Here is a 5,220-nt window from a genome sequence, read left to right as displayed (position 1 = left end):
AAAAAAAAAAAAAAAAAAAAAAAAAAAAAAAAAAAAAAAAAAAATTACTCCCGCAAAATACTTAGAACAAAACTCTTCATACATATATTTATTTATTTTAAAATAGGGTCCCACTTTGCAGTCCAGGAAGGGCTTGGCTTGAATTTGTAATCCTCCTGCCTCAACCTCTTGAATGCTGGACCATTTCTGTATAAAAGTTGCACTGATGCCTTGGCCCATATCTAAAATGTTCTGGCACTTGAACACAAAGTACTAGAGATGTTTAAAGAATAAGGGTCAGTTGGGCATAGTGGCTCAAACCTGTAATCCCAGCATCCAGGAGGCTGAGGCAGGAGGATTGCCATGAGTTTGACGCTAGCCTGAGCTACATAGTTCAAAGCCAGCCTGAACTACACAGAGAGAGCCTGTGTCAAAAAAGAAAAGAGAGAATAGAGTTCATTTCAAAAGCACTAAAAGAATCTTCTAGTCTTATTCAATTTGAATTTGCTTTTTTGAGAATTCATTTTGCTTCTAGTATTTCAAGGAAACTGGAACTGCTGGGCTGATCTTGTGAGGGAGCTTGGGTTGGGGGGCACTGGGTTGGGAGAGACTGGGTCTGCGTGACCAGGGTAGGTCTGATGACAGTGCGAAGCAGGGAGCTGCAGTTTTCTGACATTAAATATTAACACTGGGTATTAATAATGAAGGCTGCCAGTTCCTTTTGCAGTGTTGCTGAGGATGGCTTTCCCTAGCCTGCAAGCCTGGTAGGCTTCTGGCCCTTCCCCGCCCGTGCAAAGTGGCCAGTGCCTCTGTAGGCTGAGGTCAGGAAAGGTAAGGAAAACAAGCCTGTGTTGTCACCCAGAGAGGCAGGACTGGCAGGCAGGGTCCAGGGCAACACCACTCACTACTCAGAGCCTATTGTCCTCCTGGTCTAGAGGAAAGCAGCAGGGTGGAGGGAAAAGCAGGAGGTGGATGCATGAGATGGAACGGACCATGGGGCTGGGGAGGAGCTGCCTCCTGCCACAGGTCCCTGGGGAAGCAGCTCTGGGAGCCCCAACACTACTCTTGGGGTGGCTCCCATTCCTGTGGCCTGGTGGCTTTGTTTGCTGCATCATCATCTCCCTGTTCAGGGTCAGGAGGCCCCAGCTGGAGAGGTGGGTGGCAAAGCATGTGCCACACACACCGTGTCCATGTAAGCCTGGGCCACACAGCCCCTGACCATGCAGCCTTTGGCTGTACAGGCCCGAGCCCCACACACTCTGATCTTGATGAGCCTCACCTTACCTGGCCACCTCTGGTTTCCCTGCGTGCTCCAGGGTGTCACCAGCACTAGCCTGCAGGCTGGCTTAGCATTGGTGGATATGGACAAAAGAAGACCGAGGCAACCTTGACCTTAGGTCCAGGGAGCTGGGCTGGCTGAAGCCTGTGCTTGGAGCTGGAAAATTAAACACTCCATGATCTCTTGCACAATAAAACACACAAGGACTCAAATGTGAAGTAGCCCCCCATTTTCCACGCTCCATTTATGGATGATTGTGTATTCACTTGGAATTAATAAAACCCTGTCTTATGTATGGACATTTCCCCCCTTTCCTCCCCAGGAGGTGGGTGGTAAAGAGCAGAGGAGGAGCCTGGTTTGGCGTCCCAGGCCTCTGATCCCAGCTACTCTGGAGGATGAGACTGGAAGATTGAAAGTTCCAGTCCAGCCTGGGCAATTTATTGAGACCCTGTATCAAGGTTAAAAAAGAAAGGGTTGAGGATGTAGCTCAGTATTCCCTGGGCTCAAAACCCAGTTCTTGGGGTGGGGCGTGCAGGGGGGATCAGAGGATAGGCACAGAGAGATCCATTCTGCTTTAAGGCAGGGGCCAGAATTTTAGGTGTCTCCCTTCAGTGCTAGTACCTTGCTCTGAGGAGAAGAAACTCATTCCCTGAGGAACAGTCATTGCTTCTCAAGAAATTGGTCTTACATGGAAATCTTCCAGTGGCCCAGGGACCTGAGGCTGTGGCTGAGGCCTCTGCTCCTGGCTGGCTCTTCCTCCCATCCAGGTGCCCCCTTGGTTGGTTCCTGCCTGGCTGTACTGGGTGCAAGGAAAGAGGAGGTGGGGCTGGAAGGCTCCATCAATAGTGGTAATTAATTGGGCTTGTGGTTGTCTCATACCTCTCGTTTGAGGCCGTACAGGTGCTCCACAGACATTAATTAATTAGGCCTCCCGCGCCTCCTGTGGGCTTTGGACAGATGTCTGATTCCGGGGCACTGCCTTCCTGATACCAGGGCAGAGCGAGAGTGGTTTGGCTGGATACATCATGTCACCTGAGCCACCATGGTCAGGGAGGCCTGAGCAGATGGGGATTCAGTTATTAGCCGTGCTGGTGGGACTGCTCTGGAAACATACTTGCACAGTGTTCCCAAGCCTAAGCTTCCTCCTGAACCTGCTCTGTGGAGAGCTCCATTTCACCCTATCCAGGGAGCAGCTGCTGGGTCTGAAGCTGAATAGACATTGCTGCCTTCCCAGACAACTGCTCACCCATGCAGCTCATGCAGGAGCACAGAGGACCCAAGCCTTCCTCGGGGTGTGGAAAACCATTGGGAGGAAAGAAAAGGTTATTTTCGCAAGCAAAAAAGTTAATGAGTAATAGTTTCTGGAATTTCTCTTCTGAGAATATAACCTAGTCAGCTTTAGGCTTCTGGCCTCTGACTAATTGTTCTCAGTAATAATACAGAACACCTTCATAATAATACAGCCTTTTGTGTGTTCAAGAAAGTAGCAATTTATTCAAGGCAAGACCAAAAAAAAAAAAAAAAAAAAAAAAGGGTTTTTATTCCTCTAAAAAAAAAAAAAAAAAAAAAAAAAAAAAGGTTTTTTATTCATCCTGATACCTGCCCACCCTAGAGATCAAATAGTGAGGAGGCAGGCTAATAAGTGGGGGCATTCTGGAGGTCTTTAATGAGTGCCTCTGGCATGCCCAGAAGTGTGTGTGTGTGTGGGGTGTGGTGCCACGAGGGAGACAGAATAAAGAAGCACTAAGAGCTGAGAACATTTTCACAAAGATGAGCCCTAAATTCATGCTGCCCTTATTTTCCTTAGAGTACACTTTTTTTAGTACTGGGGATCAAACTCGGGACCTTGTGCTTGTGAGGCAGGCAGTGGAACCACTGAGCTAAATCCTTGGCCCCTTAGAGTGTACTTTTGAAAAAGTTGGTGGCTTGATATTCAGCCACATTTAGATGTGTGATAGCACCTTTTCCAGACTCCCTTGCAGCTAGGGTTCCAGGTGTGAAAAGATTCAGCCAATCTGATGTTCTTGAATTTGTATCTCTGCTAAAGGAAGAGGAGAAAGCATTTTTCTGCTGTGGAGCATGGCCTGGGCCACATGGCTCCAAATTGGCAGTGAAGGCTTCTAGTTGTGTCTTGGCTCCCTGGTGGTGGCAGATCTGTTCTGTGGTGTGGTTTTGGGAAACTTTTCTGTAAGCTCGGTTGTCTTTTGCTTTGACAATGCTATACACTAACCCTCAAGAGCTTCCAACAATACATACTTGTCACCCAGTGGCTCCATAGTGGGATGACAAAGGCAGGCCTGCTCTGTGCCCTGTTCCTCACCCTCCAGCAGTCCCTGGGGAGGCTCATCTCCTCCTACCTCTGCTACCATCCTATTGGCCAAATCACATGACAGTGTCAAGGGACCAGAGCAAGTCAAGCACCCACAACAGGAAGGGACATGGAAATTCCACCCAGAGGGATGGATTTGGGAGGGGGAAAGAATTGAGGCCATCAAGACAGAGTTTCCCAAAGTCACCTGAGCAAGGAATGCCTTTGTTCCTCCAGCTGGATACCTTGGATCTCATAACATGACAGGCAGGAAGGAAACCCAGGTTGAAGCTGTTGCGACACAGTTTCCGGCCTCTGATTCTGCACTCTGTGTGGCTTCAGGCAGGAGCTGATAGGGGGTGGGGATCACACTGATGCAGCTTGCCCAGAGGCTGCACAGCATGGAGACTCCAGTCCCCTGTGGAACAAGCTCTTTTCAAAGGGTTCCTCTCCAGTTCTTCTGGTGATGCCCATCTTCTCCACCCCAGCCTGCTAGACATGTGCTGTGCCATAGTTGGGGGTGAGCAGAACCTTCTGGAAGCATTATTTCCCAAGTTGGAGGAGTTTGAGGAACTGTCCAGCTGGACCGGTAAATTCATTTCTCGTGTGTTGTCACTCCAGGAAGGTGCTTTTGGGGCATGACTTTGGGACAGGCTTCCTTAGCCTGGGCACGGGGCCACTTGGCCCTCGGCTCTTGGCTGGGGGCCAGGTTCCGCCAAAGAAGATGCAGTCAGGGCTTTGAGGGTTGGGGTTACCCTCATAGCCAACCTAACTGAACCCTCCCCACGCCCCTCTGCCCAGTGAGGAGCTAAGCCCCACAGGCCCTGTGCCTGCCAGCTGAACTTGGAAGCTAACTGCCCTTATTTCGCCTGTCAGGTCTGAGTGCCAATGCCAGCTGGAACTCCTGCAGTGTGACAGCCTGGGGACCGAGGCAGCCCGCGCACCCACCCAGCACTGCTCTGCTTTTCCAATTGGAATCCATCAGCAGCTCCTCCTGCCTTCCCCCTAGGCGCGGTGGAAAGGTTTCCTGTTTATGCCTCGCTTGAGAACCCACAACGGAGAGAGGTGGGGTTTCCGACCTGCCTTCGGGGCTGGATCGGTTTTATCAAAGCCCACCCGACCCCCTCGTAACTGCCCTGTGGCTTTGGGGGCGGTGGTGGGTGGGCTCTGGTAAGGGGGAGGCGGTAGCCCGGCTTCCCGGCGGGACCCATAAATTTGGCCTTGTTAAGAAACCTGCAGGGATGGTCGGGTTGAAGGTGATCGGGTTACAAAAGCCAGCCAGGCCTTGATGGCTTCACGGGAGGCCGGGGGCGAACAAAAGACCCGCGGCCAGGGGCGGTTAGGGTGGGCCTGAGCCAGCCACCCTCGGGAGACCCGGAGTGGCCCCCAGGGGACAACCTTTAGATTAAGCAGCTGGGAGAACTGGAGTCCTAGGCGAAGACTCCCCCAGAAACACCTTTTTCCCTTTCTGGGTGGGGATGGGCCGGAAATTTATTGTGATTTTATCAAAAATAAATGCAGCAAAATTTATGCATAGAAAAAATACTGAAAGGAAACACAGTGTTATGTTACTCTTAGAAAATCCTTAGCAGGCAATTATAAGTAATTTACATTTCTTTTTATAGGTGTTTTTTTTTTTTTTTTTTTTTTTTTT

The 5,220-nt window shown here is 50.1% G+C and overlaps 1 long non-coding RNA gene across 2 annotated transcripts in view; it reads left to right on the top strand.

Moving 5' to 3' along the window:
• LOC117284743 overlaps positions 1–5,220 on the top strand; it is a 34,176-nt gene that overhangs the window by 16,035 nt on the left and 12,921 nt on the right. For both annotated transcript variants that reach the window (XR_004515843.1, XR_004515842.1), the window contains exon 4: positions 4,443–4,631. This is a non-coding gene — a long non-coding RNA (uncharacterized LOC117284743). The remainder of the gene's footprint in view (positions 1–4,442; positions 4,632–5,220) is intronic.

The sequence above is a fragment of the Fukomys damarensis genome, unplaced genomic scaffold, assembly GCF_012274545.1.
Source record: "Fukomys damarensis isolate Sample0158 unplaced genomic scaffold, DMR_v1.0_HiC HiC_scaffold_39, whole genome shotgun sequence".
NCBI lineage: Eukaryota > Metazoa > Chordata > Mammalia > Rodentia > Bathyergidae > Fukomys > Fukomys damarensis.
This window is presented reverse-complemented; position numbering and strand designations above follow the sequence as displayed.